The sequence below is a fragment of the Macaca thibetana genome, chromosome 5 (assembly GCF_024542745.1).
Source record: "Macaca thibetana thibetana isolate TM-01 chromosome 5, ASM2454274v1, whole genome shotgun sequence".
Classification (NCBI taxonomy): domain Eukaryota; kingdom Metazoa; phylum Chordata; class Mammalia; order Primates; family Cercopithecidae; genus Macaca; species Macaca thibetana.
Window position 1 is genome coordinate 70402635 of NC_065582.1, and position 18644 is coordinate 70421278.

The 18644-nt window shown below is 40.7% G+C and overlaps 1 protein-coding gene and 1 long non-coding RNA gene across 8 annotated transcripts in view; one reads left to right on the forward strand and one right to left on the reverse strand.

Moving 5' to 3' along the window:
- Positions 1 to 18644, reverse strand: part of SYNPO2 (synaptopodin 2) — a 174562-nt gene that overhangs the window by 70103 nt on the left and 85815 nt on the right. The gene's annotated exons all lie outside the window — the stretch shown is intronic.
- Positions 1 to 18644, forward strand: part of LOC126955607 (uncharacterized) — a 50798-nt gene that overhangs the window by 3883 nt on the left and 28271 nt on the right. For 2 of the 5 annotated variants that reach the window (XR_007725986.1, XR_007725987.1), the window contains exon 1: positions 8180 to 8947. The exons of 1 other annotated variant lie outside the window; for it this stretch is intronic. This is a non-coding gene — a long non-coding RNA (uncharacterized LOC126955607). Of the gene's footprint in view, positions 1 to 8179; positions 8948 to 15018; positions 15085 to 18644 lie in introns of those variants that run through there. 2 more of the 5 variants (XR_007725988.1, XR_007725989.1) reach the window with 2 other exon arrangements.

Below are 18644 nucleotides of genomic sequence, written 5' to 3' on the forward strand. Positions count from 1 at the left end.
TGCTTGACAATTTGATCAAATGGAATATATTTTTCCTTTGACTTTTAAACCAAGCTAAATCAAGGAGGCCTCGTAAAATTAGATACATTTGTCTACAGGAAAAGGTTTCCAAATAAATTTCAACCCACTAAAATTATGTTTCTCTACAATGGCTAATGCTACACAGTCCATCATGCTTACTATTTCATTTCTACTTTGTAAGGCACTATTTCTTTTTAAAGAGAATACCTACAAATACACACACACGTACACAAACACACAAAAATACACATTTTGTTTCTTGTCTTCTCTCTCTTCCTTCTTTGATTCTGAAAATCAGAATTTAATTTAAAAATTTCATTGACAATGTAAGTAATTCTCTTATGCTGCTTTATTTTCCAAGGACTAACACTGGTTTCCCATTAACTCACATAACTACTCCTATTATCTTGCAGGTTGACTCTGCTTGGTTTGAGTAGTTTTCTTAAGAAGCTGAATCTAGCTTTGCCTAATCACCTACCCAGGGTCCAGAGTAGAGAGTATTTTCTCTTTGTGCAGAGACAGTGTGGAACTGTCTTGTAGATAACAGAAGATGCCCCACATCTGAGTAGCAAGAGGTGAAGCCATGCAGAGAAGTCAGGGTCCCAAAATTGGTGGGCGCTTACAAAAGTACTCTAAATGGAAGTAGAGGCAAGCTTAGAGGGTTTGCAGAGCTGGGTCAGGATCTCCAAACCTAAGATGCAATAGCAAGTCGAAGTGCAAATAATTCCAGACCATGTGCATTTATGAGGTTGTTGGTGGGTGAGTAGGTCATGGAGAGGGCTCAGGGATGGTGACAGGAATCCTAACTCACTGCCTATAACAGCAGGTCCCATGGTGTGGACCAAGGACCTTGGAGGCATCTCTGAGATTCTTTCAGAGGGTCTTTGGGGTCAAAACTATTTCCTAAAATAGTTAGGCATTATTTGTCATTTTCACTTTTACGAGTATACAGGGGAACTTTCCAGAGGCTACCTGACAGGTGATGGCACCATCACTGTGATGGCTCATGGAATGTGTGCTTCCAAAATTGGAAACCTCATTGTCATCCTTGATTCATCACTCCCTCACTCCATTACTTCCTACATCATGTTGCTTCTACCTCAGGATTGTCCCTTGAATCCAGTCCTCCTTGTCACTGTTTTATTTCAGTCCTTCCTCAGACTGTTTCAGCAGCCTGGCGTTTAAACTCCCCTCCAATCTCTTCACTTTTAATCCATCCTCTACACAACTACAGTCAAATCATGCATCCACTCTTCCACATAAAAAACCTGTGTAGAGTCTTGCCTATAAACAGAACAAAATGTAAATGTCTTCACTTATGATACAAGCAAGATCCCCCACAATCTGACCTCCACCTACCTCCCTAGCATCATCTCCTGCCGCCCTCTTTTTCCTCCAGGCTAGAGTGAGGCCACAATGAAGTTCTCCCTATTCTTAGACTGTGTCAGACTCTTTTAAGACTCTACACCTTTGCACATGCTGTTAACTCTGGAATGAACTCCCCTGAATCCTTTTCACTCGAACTCCATTAAGCACTATCCTCTCCCTGTTTTATTCTATACTTTCACTTCCTCAGCCAAGCCCTTCTCTGCTTCGGGGCATTTCTATGTACTGTTTCTGCTTACAATGCTCCTCCTCTCATCCTTTGCATTGCTTGCTCTTTCTCGTCCTTTGATTCTTTGGTGATATGATGCCAAAAGTCCTCCCAGCCCCTTTCCCTCTAAGTACAATTGTAAGAACTACAGGAGTCTCTACTTGGCTCTGCCCCAAGCACCATTCAGGCATCTCTGCAAAAGTCAGTGCTTAAGGAGCTTCAGTAGACAACATACACCTCTTTCTTCTTTCTCTTCTTTCCCCCTCCCCCTGCTCTGTCTCCCAAAGTATAATCACTTCAATCTTAGACTTTGATAGAAGGCTCAACTTTGATGGAAACTTCTCTTGAAGAGCATCCACTGGTATTTATGATGAGCAGTAGGTCATGCAGTTCCTTTCCTTAATTAAAAAAACAAAAACAGCCTGGGTGTGGTGGCTCATGCCTGTAAACCCAACACTTTGGGAGGCTGAGGCGGGCGGATCACCTGAGGTCAGGAGTTCAAGACCAGCCTGTCCAACATGGCAAAACCCCGTCTCTACTAAAAATACAAAAATTAGCCAGATTTGATGGTGTGTGCCTGTAATCGCAGCTACTCAGGAGGCTGAGGCGGAGGAATTGCTTGAACCTGTGAGGCAGAGGTTGCAGTGAGTCAACCAGGCACCACTGCACTCCCACCTGGGTGACAGTGCAAGACTCCATCTAAAAAAACAATAATAAATAAATAAAAAGGTGGTCACACACTAAAAAGAGTCATTTAATTAGGCCAGAACTAGGCCCGGGAAGTTGAATTTAAAGTCCTGGAACTGACGATCTTAGCTGCACAATTTTATGTTTAAACCCAAAGGAGTTGACTTGGAAGGGCCTGTTGGCCCAGTTCAGGCGGCATGTCAAGCTGCTTTCACCTGGCGCTCTTGCCAGAAGCCCCTGAATGCACCAGCGGGTTACGATTATCCAATTTAAGCCGGACTTGGTGGCTCACACCTGTAATCCCAGTACTTTGGGAGGCCGAGGCGGGCAGATAACTGGAGGTCAGGAAAACAGAGACCAGCCTGGGCAACATGGTGAAACTTCATCTCTACTAAGAATACAAAAATTAGTTGGGTATGGTGGTGCGCACCTGTAGTCCCAGCTACTCAGGAGGCTGTGGCACCAGAATCGCTTGAACTCGGGAGGCAGAGATTGCAGTCAGCTGAGATTGCACCACTGCACTCCTGCCTGGGTGACCGAGCCAGACTCTGTCTCAAAAACAAACAAATAAACAAACAAAAACCAATTATCCAGCTTAGTCTCCCTGCTCAGAATTGCTGTGTCTATGTGTTTGGTCTGGTCTGTCACTCTGTCTGGAAGGTAAGATCCATGAGAACCAGGACCATATCTGTTTTGTTCACCATCTTATCCCTAGCATCTGGCACAATATTTGGTGTATAATAGTGCTCTGTAAACATTTGCTGAATAAATAATTGAATAAGGAACTTATTGATTCTTCAGGGTCAAGCAAAGATGTATTTCCTGGGTGAAGGCTCTCCTCCTTTTCTCAGGCAGCTGTGGCTCTTGCCTCTGAGCAACCACAGCACTGCACGTTTCTTTGTGAGAGGAAGGAATAGAACATTTCCTGAGGGTCTATCCTGTACACCATGTGAGCTGTCAGTTCGGTGTTTCTCCTTTCATTCTTTCAATAATCCAATATGGTAGGTATTATTACCCACACTTGCAGAGGAGAAAACAGGCTAAAAAAAATCCAAGTCATACAGCCAATAATAGATCACAAAACCTGTATGCAAAACCAGGTCCGTTTCCCTCTTGTGCGAAACCCCTTCTCATTAAATCACACTGCCATATGGTATTGCGTTTGATGTTTTAATGCATCTGTTTACAAATATATCTCAACTTTAGGGGCAGAGGTCATGTGTATTCATCTCTGTATGCATGAAAGATTTAACATCTGAATTAGAGAATACATGAATGAGTGAAGTGGATCGGTCTACTGATGGACAGGGGTCTTCACAGTCTCAGAGCTTACTCTCAGGGACTCTTGGTGTTGTCTCCTTGGAGAGCTTCTGTCTGTGTCCCTGCCTGAACACAAGATAGGCCTCCTCCACCAAGTCCCTAACTCTAAATACATCCACTTATTTCTTCTGTCTGTGCCACAAGATTCCCAGATACTGTGTGCATTTGGCTTATGTTTGCTTCACAGGATATTTCTATCATGATGAATCAATGATATACCATGGAAGCATGACTACATGACACATTCCTTTATTACTCAGAACACAAACTGGTTTTTTTTTTACTTGTGGCTGAAGTCACTGCTAGCAGTGACTGTCAGTCAATAAAATGAGTCCGTGACTCTGTCAGATTCTTTTGGGAAATTAAAAATAGCATGCTCTCTGTCTTCAGATGCCCTCAGGCTTGCTAGGGAGATATGATCACACATGAAACAATTAGAGAATGGTGCAAACAAGTTCAGAATCATATGCCAATTTGAGTCACAGTTTGAGGCTCTGACTCTCACTCAGTCTTAAGCTTGCCAAAGCCTTAGCTATGCCCAGTTACGCTCCAGAAACCTCTTCACATGCCGTTTACTCCCCCAGAAGATGAACATCTCCTCTCAAGCTATGGGCACAACATCCCACAGGCATAATCATGAGCCAGGGCCTGATGCTTTCAAATGTATTCAGGGTCTTCTGGCAAGGGCAGCAGGCTAAAGCAGCTGAGTGCAGCCGGAACCAAGCTCAGATGCTTTCCCAATTCAACTGCTCTGTGTTTAAACATTAAAGTATTCAGTTAAGATCCCTGGTTCCAGGCCTTTAATTTCAATTTCCAAAGCCTAGCTCTGGCCTAATTCAATGACTCTTGTTTTATATGTGACAACCTTGTTCTTTTTTTATTGTTTTAATTGAGGAAGGGAACTGTAAGACCTGCTTGGTCACCATAAGTACCAGTCGAGTGTTCTTCCAGAGAAGTTTCCATCAAAGTTGAGCCTTCTGTCAAGATGTGGAGACCCTTAAGACTGAAGCGATTCAATGACTTTGGGGTGGGGGAAGATGCGTGTTTCCTGTGGAGGCTCCTTGGCCACCAGCCGTCGCAGAGATGCCTGCACTGTGCTTGGGCAGAGCCAAGTGTGAGGCTCCTGTAGCTCTCACAGCTGTGCTTACAGAGAATGTCTGGACCTGAAAGTCTCCATCATAATGTCAATTGAATTCCTCCCAAAATGAAAGCTGTGGCCATTTATTAATAAAAATAAAAGCCCACATCTTCACAAATGTTTTTCAGAATAACTTGTGGGTAAAGAAACTCCTTGGAGCTTTTCTAAAGGAAATGCTGGATGTACTTTCCAAAACTTCAGTTGGAAACTAAACAGAATCCAAATGTCCTGTCCTGTAGTTGAAAGCAAGTACCATTTTTAGAGTTAGGTTTTGCTCAACCTGCTGTATAAGGTTGTGCTAGGAGCCTCTGCTTTTAGCGAAGTTTCCTTCTGTTCCCTGGAGCAGAACTGTTTCATTTCACATTTATTTGCTTCTCCATTAACACCTTTTTCTCATCCCCAGGAAAAAAAACAAAAACTAAAACTAAATTGTTGGTTTTCATAGAAACATGACAGTGTACAATATTGCAACCTAAAAACCAGACCAAAATAGAACAAATACAAGATACACAGGTGTACATTCACATAAATTAATGTTAGAGATACTGGCAAATAATAGTTTATGCAATATTTGCTCTAGCTGTTCAAATAAACAGGACTAAAATAACTTTTCTGATCATGAAATCAAGTGTGAAAATTGAGGCAGTACATGTGCAGATTAGCAAAAAAATGTTGTTATATTTGAGTTTGAGCTCAAATTCTCCCATCTAATAGCTCTGTGGCTTTGGGAAAAATAATGATTACTTTAATATTTATTGAGAATTGTTACCTGCCAGACTCTGAACTAAAGTACGTCACATGGTACAGAATATTTCCGAGTCCCTTTCCTTTTCTGTAGGGTTATGATGATTATACACACCTTATATGTTATGAAGAATATAGAAAAGGTATGTTAAAGACCTAGCCATAGAGTAGGTGATTATAAAAATGGATGTTTTAAAAACAAAAATGGAATGTAGTAATAACACTGCTAATATACTTAAATAGCAATACAATTCTCATTCTACTTTCAGAAGCATCAGTACTAAGTGAAGAAAATAATCTAGAAGCAGTGATCTGAGTTCACATTAGGGTTGTAGGTTTTTTTGGTTTTTTTGTTTGTTTGTTTGTTTGTTTTAGATGGGCCGCAGTGCAGAGGTCCATTAGATATCTACATGGACACAGTCAATATCTAGTGCAGTGATCTCTGCTCACTGCAGCCTCAAACTCCAGGGCTCAAGTGATCCTCCCAAATAGCCTCCCAAATATCTGGGACCACAGGCATTCACCGCCACAGCCAGCGAATTTTGCTTTATTTTTTATAGATCAGCGTGTGTTGCCCAGGCTGATCTCAAACTCCTGGGCTCAAGCAATCCTCCTACCTCAGCCTTCCAAAGTGCTGGGATTTAGAGGCGTGAGCCACCATGCCTGGCCCATATTATGCATTTTAACAAGTGAAGAAAGTAAAACTAAGAATAACTAATGCAACATTATCTGTATCAAAGTAAAATTCTAAAGAACAAAAAGCATCCAATTTCTCCTTGATGTTCCTTAGATGTGACATTCTATGTTATGAGATAAAATAAATTTCATTGTAGTCTTAGAAGAAAGTTATTAAACTAGTTCTTTTTTTATTCTACCTTTATTAACTTGTTCTGTAAACTTGAGGAGTCAATTAACATTTTCCTGTGTCCATTTAGATATCTAAAAATAACTCATTAGAGGTTTTATTTATTTGCAATTTCACCTAGAACAATGATAAGGATAATGGGATTTAAAGAAGACTTTGACTTAGCATAATTCAGCAAAGCCGTGTTGGTTTATTGAGTGAGACATATTTAACACATTTGCAGTGCCTATGAATGGACAACGGTGATCCACTGGAATTTTTGTTCCATTCTGTGATGTCCGTAGGGAAGTTGTTGGAGGCTTTGGGAGGCCATATCAATAGCACACTGAATAATAGTCTATTTCCTGGTTCCTCTGACCCAGCCAGGGCATGTATTTAATGGTTAAATGAGATGGAAAAAGGAAGAGTGTGTACATCATGCATCCTGAAATAGAGGATGGAACAATGTGGAAGTAAAATTATTAGCCAAAATCCCTCTCAGAAAAGGTCTATGCTTCCTGCGGCCAGTGGTGGTTTGGAATAGTTTTAAATACAGCTGGGGAGTCTAAATCATAGACTAAATCCTAGACTAGATATAGTGGAAATGGCCACATGTGCCTATTATCATCTCTCAAACTTGAGATGGGCCAGTGATGTTCTCATAGATACTTTTGGTAACACTAATGCCAATTGAGATGAAGGTCGAGTTTTGGGGCTACTTTGAAAACCATGTGAAATTTGGTTTGTAGTACTCCGAGTGACCTAGAAGAATGCATACTAACCCACAGAACGTTCTTGGCGTAGAAATTGAAGTTCAAATTGGCATTTTTAAACATGTTGGATTTATTTTACTGTCTCTGGCTCATAAAAGAGTAAGTTGGCAGAAAAAAGCAAGTCTTAACTGGATTTCTGAGTTGTACATTCATGGTTACAGTTTCCACTGTGACTATTAGAAAATAAATGAAAATGTAAGTGTAGAAAATGTAGCCTTTTGCATGAGGGCATCCTATGGGCTGATTACTTTTAGAAAGGTTTGGGGACCATAGGGTGGGTTTAAATAATAATTATAACCTATAAAAGGATTGGAAATTGGAGAACAAAGGTCATTTGTGCTGAGGGTTGGGGATTTTACATGCAGATGGATTGGCAGAGGGGAAGAAGGTTGCTTTCATAGAGTCACATCCCTGTCCACAGAATTTCTAATTTTAATTCAATGGAAGTGCAAGGAAAACCTAACAGAGTGAGAAGTACATCATCAAGCTAAGACTGCTGAACAGTTGTTCACATCGGAGGGCTAAATAGCTGGCCCCCATATCCTGCTCCTCTTAACTTCATTAGGGCCTACAGAATAATGTAGTAAATGGTGGTGTTCACATGAAATATAGCCCAGCAAACTGGTGTGACCACAAAGGCAGCCAACTGTGGATGACATAGTACAGAATTAGATCCTCGATCAGGGATGATGTAAGGACACTGAACCAAGTTCTGTGCAGGGCCCAGCCCAGCCAGCGGATGTTAAACAAGACACTTCTGGATGCCTAATTGGCATTCATTAAATACTTGTTGATAAATTGATTGACTTACTGATTGACACAGTGTCACTGAGAATGCCCAGATGGATGACAAGGCTTTTGACATTAACTCTATTAATATGTCAGTGGCTTAGGCAAGTCTCAATGTTTTCTTGACACAGGATCCTTCTGTCTACAACACAGATGATAGTCACTTGACTATAGCAGTTTTAGGGGAGAAGATAAGACTGAAAAAAGATGAGATTATTGTTGAAGTCTGAGGCATCCCTCTCCCATCAAAATGTGCCAGCACCAGACAGCTTCCACAGGGAGTCAGAGCCTGACAGCTCAGCTGTCTCCCGAAAGGAGAGACAGAGGGCAAATCATGTTCCAGGAGCACGAGGCACAGCCAGGTGCATGAACCCAGCTGAGCAGCAGGGCTGAAGGACTGGCAGTAGCTAAGGAGCACTGAGCAGACAAGCAGGATCAAACCTCAAGGATTATCTGCCTCTAAAACCTTCCCCCTAAACCCTGCTACATCCTATTAGAGCAGTGGCTCTCAAGCTTCAGTGTACATAAGGAGCACTTGGGATACGTATTTAATCTACAGATTGCCATATCCTACCCCAGAGACTCTGAACCAGTAGATTTCTTGGAGCCCAGGAATCTTCACATTAGCAAGTGCTCCAGGTCTAGGACCACACTAGAAGAAGCACTGACCTAAAGGGAACCCATTGAGCTTTGTACTTCTTAATGTCAATGACGAACAATCGTAAATGACACAAAGATGCCACTGGTTCTCATATCCAAACAGTTATAATTTTGGATTTCTCAGTGTCTCGAGGACCAATGACATTCAGAAACATTTCCAAGTATCCATCATGTGAAATGCATTGAACTAAGCAGTGCAAAATATGCAAAGATAAGAACAGTCATGTGCATAAAGAACCACAAAACCAGGCTGACTTTTATAGAATCATCAAGTGCTTAGGCCAGGAAACTTACAGAAGGGAAGGAGTAGTTCTAAATGCTGGGATCTGGAAAAGTACTTTGGAATTGGTGCCGTCTGAGGTGAAGCTGGAAGGAAGGTAGGACTTCAATTTGGGAGGAAGAAAGACACCACTGGCAGAGGGAATGGTTTAAACAAAGGTTTGGAAGCCTAAGAATCCAGAGTGCTGGCCTGTGCCTGGCCTGTGGAGTGGGTCAGAGGGCAGACTGAAAGCAGAGTAAAGGTAAAACTAGAAGGGCCATTTTAGGGGCTTTGAACTATATGATGAAGTTTGATTTTGTTGCAAAGGCAATGCGTGTAGGATTTTGATCAGAAGAATAACTGAAGAGGATTTTTAAAATTAAACAGATAATATCTAATGTTTAACCTAAACATTATTATTCTAAATAGCTAATGTATTTATAAGGCACAGCATTTTAAAGGAACAAGATGGTACATAATGTAAATTTTCTCTCTCTTACATCTGTGTCTCCCAGTCACCTATTTTGGAAGCAACTAATGTTACCAGTTTACTTTGTATGGAAAGGACTGTTTTGAAAAATAGCTAATAGCCAAATATTGGTTGGGCTGGAATGAGGAAGAGGGGACTCATGACAGAAACACCAGTTTGGTGATCTTTTCAGAAGTCTAGGTGATGAAACGAAGGCTTGAAATAGAGTACTCTCAATGCATATAGAACGGGGATTCTGAAAAGACATTTCATAATCCTGTGCTCCCCATGTACAATCAACTTACAAACTTACAAATGACAAAAGGGAAGTCAAGGATAGTTGAAATTTTGACCTGAGAGTTGAGGAAAGGTAAGGAGGGGAACTCAGTTTGGGACCAGGATATGGGGAGGCTGTGCAGGAAAGATGGGTTCTATTTTGAAAATGTTTGCCTGAGATATAGGACATAGATGCGGAAACGATAAATATCCTGTTGGAAGGGCAGGCACATAGCTTGGGAGAGAGATTGTTAGAAATACTACTGAGGAGTTATGAGCAAAGAGGTGGTAGTTAAAGTTGTAGGATTCTATGAGTTCAGTAAAGAACACACAGCAGATAAAGGGGCTGAGTAGTGAAAAATTCTTACACAAAGGAGGAAGTAGAAGTGGGGCCAACAGAGACTAAAGAGAGATGTTCAGCGAGTGAGTATGCATGTTATTAAATTCTGATGAAGGGGAGAAGTATTTCAAAGGGAGAGAGGTCGGGGGATTTCAGATCAATGCTGCCATCATGGTAATAGGAATGTGATGCACTAAGAAGAAGGGCTGAGAAGAAACCCCTGGGCCACCTGGAGATGAGTAGCTCACTGGTGGGGTTTAAAGGGTAGTTTCTGGAGAAAATAATGCAAGGAAATAGTAAAGGAATGCCAGAGTATGGGGGTGTCCTGTGTAGACCTTTTTCAAGGAATCTAGTGTGAATGGAGGCAGAGAGGATAGATGATGGAAAGAGAAATGAGGTAAAGAACTTTCCCCATAAGTGCAGAGGAAAAGGTTGAAAAGAAAAGGGTGGAGGTAGGGAGATGTTTGATGGAACAAGATCCTGGAAAAGACAGAAGGGGATGAATAAAGGCAAAATTAACAATGAAGGGAAGAAAACCGGAGAAGGTCACACCTAATCTCCTTAGCCATCTCTGCAAACTAGCCAAGATTACCTCTGTGTTCCAGGAGGTATGAGTTTCTGTTTGGAGATTTGCAAAAACAAAACAAAACAAAACAAAAACCACACACACACACAGAAAGCAATTTGATAGGATATTGACTTGGGAGAAAAGAAAGAATTTTCAAGAGTCACTGACGTTCCAACTGAGGTTGCACTAAAGAAGCTACTCATGTGAGTAGCTTCCATTAGCTTCCAGATCTTTCTTTAATTTCTCCCCCACAGTCACAGTCTCAAAAGAACTGTGCTTAACATTAAGAGTTTGACCTCTTTGGACAATCTGGGAAATGTATTCAAGAACTATCAGGTTCTTTCTGTGGCACATAAAAAGAAGCAAAGGAAGAAATGTAAAATGCCTTCTAGACAGGTTTCTGGAAATCAATGATTGGTCTGTTATTTAGGTACGTATGCAGTGATATTTGGAAAGAGAACTTAAATATCTCTAGCACACTAGGCTGATCAGTTGTGATTTATCAGCATCCTGTTAAAACTACCAAAAAGATATCTGCAAATAATTTATTGGGTCAGGATCAGAGATGAGTGGAACCAGTGTGTCTCCCTGTGACTGAGACCACTACTAGTGATTCTCCAAGCACAGAGGGGCATACCATCCTCCTTCTCTTCTCTTCCCCCTCTTTTATTTTCTCTCATCCATCTGAATTGACTCCCCAAATATGAAGGAAAGGCAAAGGAGCAGCTCCCTGCTAAATTAAAAGAGGTTATAATGGGGACATGTCCATTGTGAAGAACTATGTGCACCCGAGAGGATTATAAAGACCTGCAAACATACTCATGATTTTGTCCCCAGGCTTCATTGAGCAATATATTTTAGCTTGCTTTTTTTCTTTCTATATTGCACTGGACATTATCTTTTTTTTCAATAGCACTTCATTTCACAGAATAAATCCTTCTCCATAAAAATGGTTTACACCATGCCTGCCTCAAGCAATTGTTATGTTAAAAAAAAAAAAAAAAAAACTTTGCAATCACGTTTAAAAGGAGACATTTATTCCTTCATTCCTAAATGTGAGTTGACTCCTTGGGAGTATGTTGTCATTTTTTGTGGTTTTATTCCCTGAGTTACAGTGATGTGTCTGTGGCACCCACGCTGCATATTTCCTCCTTAGATTATGTGTTAGGTGATCAAAACACACTCTCCTAAGGCGATGCTGCCCTCAAGTGGTCTAGTCTGAGAATAGTCAACTACTTTCCTCTGAATGCAAACTGGGTTTCCATCCCGACCTGTTTGGCTGAAGCGTTAACTCCTGAAAGGAAAAATAATAATTAATTATGTGCCAGTTCTGGGGCACAATAATTATGAGGTACATGAGGAAAAAGGAAGCCTTTATTTCCCAAGATGACCCCAAAAGACATAGGAGTAAAATGGACGACAGCAACAACCACAAGCTTGTTTTGTTAATTATCAAGTAACTGGCTACCTGTATGTGACCATGAGGACTAGGGTGGGCTATGAGTTGAACTGGCCCCCTTATGCCTTTAGGGCCAATCCTCAGCTCCTCTAGGGCAACCCCCTAATCAGAACTTATGACATCATATTCTATAATTAAGGACATACATTGTTTGGAGACAACGCATTCAGGGAAAACATTCAACTCTTCCATGCGACCAAGACTCTCAGAAGAGAGGTCAGTAATTATAGTGATTACATTAATCACAAGGATTGCTGCACGGAGGAGGATAGTGACGTGGCTACCCTATGATGAAGCTCTGTGGGGGGTCTGCTCTAATTGGCCACCACCAAAAGTCTCTCATGCCTATGATTAACTTCTCTGGTTGTTTACATGAGCAGGCTTAGGAATTATGCTGGGTTGTTCTGTGCAGGGCTTATGAGACAGGTTGGTTGCAGGGCTGTTAGGCTGCTCAGCTAGAGAGCCCATCCTGGAACAAACGGGTCAGATAAAAACACATGCCTTTGTGCTGTCCTTCATGGTTTGTTGCATTGTTTCTGGTGCTTTGGGTGATTTCTGTTAATCACGAATCTCCTTCAACAAAGATTTTTGCATGGAAAATGCTAGTTCCTCTAAACTGCTCTTGGGCACAGAGATAAACTAGACCAGCCCAATGAGCAGAAAAGAGTGCTTTATCTAGCAGTTATTTGGTGCTGTGGGGAAAGCCCAGAAAAAGGAAACTGTGCTTAGTAACTTGAGATTGAGAATCAGCTCTGCCACAAACTGGGTATGTAACTGTGAGCAAGTCACTTAAGCATTCCAGGCTCAGTTTCCACATAGGCAAAGTGTTTCATCTAACTCAGATTAGGGGTTCACAGGCTTATGTGGAGATGGTATGCCACACAGACCACCACCAGGATGAGGCCTAAGAGGCAGTGTTCCCTTTCCCTCCCCTCTTTAACTAAACCAGGTTCACTGTTATCCATTGGAATCTGAAAACCACTGAATTCCAATATGTGCTTCTTTCCCAGCTACTTTATGCTGTGATAGTTATAGATACTCTGAATGGTGATGTTGACACTTATTGATCAAGTTCTTTTTTTTTTCAAATTGTAAGTGAAATCATATATGTGTCTGTTAATTTACAAGTCTAGTTTCCGATAAAATTAGTCCAACTGGTGAAATGATGGCACGTGTGGGTGTGTGCTGGGGAAGGGGGGAAAGAAAGAAGTAACAAGTCTCACTGTGGTCCCACAGCTTCCAGGATGACGCAGGTCAGGGAAGGATCTAGGTAGACCTTGCCAAGCCAACAGTAGACAGTTCTAGGAGTGTGGATAGACTCTACCAGAAAAGCCAGCCAGAAAATTGATGGTTCTAGTCAAGGAACACTCCAGAGAAGCTCCAAAGGCACATCGGCAGACTAACAAGGCTTTTCACTCTGCCTCCAGAAGACATATTAGGTCTGAGTAGGCCCCCAAAAGAAAAATACATTAGAAAGAGTTGAAAATCAAGATTTCCACAAAACAGAGGAAAAAGTTTTACTAAAATATACTATAGATGGGTATATATGTCATTATTAATAGCAGTCATCATTAATTAAACTAGTATGATTTATTTTCAATCAAGAAGTTTTCCCTTTAAGTTAGCTTAAAAACAACATATACTATGCAATGTATCCAACTTCATTTTTCAAGCCCCAAAACAGTTTTTTCCTCTACAGTGCTTAAAGATAATACAAGTGTGGATGAATGATGGTTGAACTCCAGTCTCCTTTCTTGAGAATAACACAGGGCACAGACCAAGCAACAGACCAAGGTGCTCAGAATTATGAAATGTCCACTCTTTTTAGGTCAAGTATACTGAGTGCAGTATACAAACTTCCTGACCTCTTTGTGTTTTTATGTCACCATCTGTAACCTGTAATTATAGACAGGTTATAACTTATTAAAGTAATTGCTCAGACTATAATTCCTGGTTATATGAATATCTGAAGTACAATTTGTATGGCCTCCTGCAATAGATGCCTCTATTGCTACCCTGTCATTGTGCTGAAAATATAGACAATGAAAGGATATCCATCCAGTGAACAAATATTTACTGAGCATATATTATTGGCAAGACATTGTCATAAACAATATGGAAATACAAAGGCCAGGCATAGGCCTTGCCCACAAAGTGCATGTAATCTAGTAAAAAGTTGCATGTGTAAGCAACTAGAAAATAAGGCAGCCAGTAATAAGTACTTGATAGACAAGATGGTAGTATTTGATTCTGACTTAGAATTGAGGGTGGGATTTTAGATCACCGTCACAGGAAAGGGGTTTACAAAGTAAATTGCATTGAGACAGGGCCCTACAGCATGCAAAGACTTTTGTAGGTGACAAAATTCTTTCTTTCCATAGGAAGAGAGAACATGCTAAGCAGGAATGGCGCAACAACACTATAAGTAGGAAAGCATAGACACGATTCAAGAGATAGCTGAGCAGGAGAGGGTGTGGCGGGTAAGGGAGAATAGTAGAAGGCAAGTCAGGACAGGAAGGTCAGAGCCATATTCTAGGGGTGTTTGTGTTTTGTGTTAAGGAGATGAGAGGTGCCATGGAGCTGCAAGCCAGAAAGCAAAATGCACAGAATGATTGGAAAGGGAAAGAGACCGATCCACAATCTCCTCTGGAGTATATCGCATCAATCCAGGTGTTAAACAATAAAGATTTGAACTAGAGCAATGGCATCAGAAACTATGTATGAATGCGCATATGTGTGTGGGGCAGTGTTATTGAAAAGCAGAATTCAATTCAAGGGCACTACATAGGATAAAACAATAAGTTGGACAAGGGGATTAGAGTCCTACACATAAAAAGGTTACAGGCACTTTTCAACAAATGGGCTAAGTGTGTGTGTGTGTGTGTGTGTGTGTGTGTGTGTCAGGAGTATTTCACATGAAATATACAAGTATACTTGTACCTATGATTAGTCATAAAGTCCTGGCATAATTTTTCAAAATAAAGAACTTTAAAAAAAAAAATCTGGAAACGGAGATTTGATTGGGCACTGATAATCATTACCTTGTAAATGAAGTTGAATGTTTTTTTCCATTTCAGCAAATCATTGGGACAAGTGGAAAATCCACTGGAATACATACATATATATACAGTAAACAGAACAAGGTAATATAAATTACCCTGATTATTCATAAGCCAACTGGTGAAAGGATAAGGTATAGCCAAAATTTCCCTGCAAATGGTTTGTCATGTTTTTCTTGTCAAAAAATTAATGTTAGACCCAACATTTTTGTGTTTTACTTCACTTTTTACTATGCTAGGGAAAATGCCATATTTTATTTTTGATGCAACTGAACAAGTAGAGAAAACGATTATCTGGAATTCTAAAAAGTAAGTAAAGTGTCAACAAGATACAGTAATTCAGTCAATCAGCAACTGCAGGTTAAATGCTTGTTTTGAGGGCAACTTTCTGCTAAATTGTGGGGAACAAAGGGAAAGATGAGACTTGGCTAGTTCCTAGAGAAGCTTGAAATTTAGATGGGCAAATCTGGCCAAGAAGCAAGGTGCAACTAGAAAATCAATAAGTTATGATATCATAACCCATTGACGTTTTCAAGGAATTCACCTAAAAATCTTAGAAAATTCCCAATCCACAAATTCTACAGTAGCATATAATTCCCTCATAAAATATTCATGCAACAGCAAGTTGACATCAACAAAACTATGTTGGACTATATATGAGGTCCTATTTGCTGGGTTCACTCACGTGGCTAGTAACCTACTACCTGGAACCAGGCTTGCAGAACTCCTGAGTGGAAGTTATGTCTTTGCAAGATTATAAGTGGCAATGCCATAAACCTACAGGGTTGCTTTAGAGATGTCAAAACTGGGATTGCTAACACTGTACAAGGTCAAGCACTAATCAGCATGATGTATGTTCAAAGGAGGCCTACAGAATGGAGAAATTTCTATAGAGCAGAGTTGATGCTCCACAGACAAGGTAGGATTATGATCCAGACATGCCTGATTTCTAGCCTCTGGAGCTCTTCCCTGCCTTCAGTAGAATGGCTGGAACCCACCCACAAGGCTAGTGCCTCCTCAAGTCACTAGAGTCAATCCAGTTATGGGGCAGGAAAGATTTCAAAAGCTCTGGTAGAGGACAGGAGTCTATTAATAAATGGCAGGCTCCACAGCAGGCACTTTTCTATTTTTGCATCAAATCTGTAAAATATTTATTATTCTCCTCACTTTTATGTACGAGGAAAGCAAGGCTCACAAAAGTTAAAGGACTTGTGTCTGATCATACAGCTAGTGGCAGGAGAATGAAATTCAAGTTCAAAGGCATTTACTATGGTAGATTCCTTCTCAGGCTCTGGAGCACATATTCTTAGCCCTGTGTTTTTTGGGGTATGAGACTGTGTCACTTAATGCTGGTTGGCTCTGATCCAGAGTCCAAGTTTTGATGATTAGGCTTCTGCCTTGTGCTAGGGAACTAATCCTGTAACTATATCCCTGTGTGTCTCACTGTTTGTGACTTAATTGTGCCCTTAATAAATTGGGTGGTAACCCAGCTCTTCTATGACAGGAATTTCCCCTTGCATCTCCTCCTCATTCCCAGGGGTGAAAGTCCTGCCTTGAATTTCACCTGATTGCTTGGACTCTGCTACCACTTGTTAGTAGATATCCCAAGTGCTGTCTGTGTGTACCCTTAAGTTCCTCATAATGGTTGTATTGGATCCTTCATCTCTGTTTGTCATTCATATGCCAGCCCATTCCCACTCTTAAAGCTTGACTTTTTTCTGAAAGGAACTCCTTACCCAGACAACCCCAAATTTTCTGTTGCCATACTTGCCCAATCTCTATTCTACTTGTTGATTTGTCTTCCTTCTAGCACTAGCACTACATAGATTTTGGGATCTGTCACCCAAATTATTTATTACTCTGTGTGCTGGTCTTTGTCTAGCTCCTTTAGCCCAATGACTGAGTGATGTGTGGCCCACAAGGTAACTATGGCAGAACAGTGGTGGGAAAGAGTCCCGTGTATGCCTGGAGGTGCAAAGGGTAGCCTCACATGGGTGGAAGGTGTGTGTGACAGGTTGTTGAAAGCAAGGGTGGATTACTGGGGTGGAACCATATTGAAAACAGTTTTGAATGCCAGAATGTAACATTTGGCGGTCATCCAGTAGTGATGAGAAATTATTATTGGTTTGTAAGCACTCTAGGGAGATTAGTCAGTGTGTAGCATGGACTAGACAGGAGATGACTGAAGACAGAGAAACAAGGAAACCATTAAAGTTCTGCAAACACAATGTGATGAGAGCCTGGATTAGCGTTACCTGCAATAACCCCAGGAAGGAGATAAGAGACATTTGAGGCAAAACTGCAGGCTTAGTGAGAGATAGGGTATGTAGAGAAGCAGAAGTCAAGGATGAATCTAAAGTCCTAATAATGGTGATGCTATTGGTAGAAGAAAGAAATCTTGGGAAGGAATCAAAATCTAGGGGAAGAAACCCTAAAATCTCAGCTCTCTTTTTAAAATTTTCAGTATTAACATTGATTGTATTTGAGAACACTGCTAGCAAGTATCCAGGCAAAGGGATGTGTTACAGTCAATTGAATTGTTGAGTTAAGACTAGAAGACAAATGAACAATCAAGGCTAAACATATCAATTAGGGATAGATGTGGGAGAAGTCACAGGTGTGGACAAGTGAACTGTGAGGGAAGTCAAACCTAATCTGGCAAGAAGTCCACAGTTTTCCACAATATTCTGGGTCTGGGCCTCTGCTGGGCCAGTGGCCAAGGATGGGCAAGAGAGTCAAGGATGGATTGTATATTCACAAACAAGAAAGCCTGTTATATAACTTGGCTCTAAAAAGAGCCACCACTACAATTAGATATGGGATCTCTAGGGCCTGAGAACCTCAATAATATAACACCTGTGTGAGATTTTCTATCTCATCCCACAGAGAGAAGCTACAGATGCCACTTGCTATGGCTGATTCCCTTTGGGCACTAAAATTTATTATCCCACTTAAAGGTGTTGTAGAAATGCCTCTTTTCTTAGATCAAATGTAATTATTGTCCAGGTTTAATATTCAGCTATGTTTAAATCTCATTCTCAACTCTCTTTTCAAAAATTAAAATCATATGACCAAGATAAACTGGTTAATGATTTAAGTCAGCGTTCTCAGCTGTAAAATGGGAACAATAATACCTGACTCCTCCTTTCGTGAGGAAAGAAGAATCTTAAAACAGATCAATGAAGAAATTTACATGTGTTAAACTATGTTCTGAGTGATGTTAGATTGCTTATTTCAGTGGGGTTTGTTTAGCTTTTATGTACTACGGCTACTGATTGGTGTAGACTATATAGCTTTTATGTAACTTCTGGACCAAACTAAGCTTCTTTTAGTTCTGATACTAATTAATATCCAAAATTGTGGTTAAGAAAATGAAGGGGAAGGAGAAAAAAATGTGGCTATTTATGGTGGGCTCTTTTGTGGGGAGGGAATTTTTTGGCTATGAACTGGCATTTGCCCAATAGTATTCTGAGTTCAGTAAATAACTCAACACACACGGGTAAAATTTCCAATGAAAAACATGAAGCTTAAAAAGTAAGTGGAAAGTACTTGGCAAGATACATATTTACATTTGGTGAAGGGAAATTTTTATGGTGGTTAGCCAAACCTGACATGCACAGGGATTAATTCATCCTCACTTATCA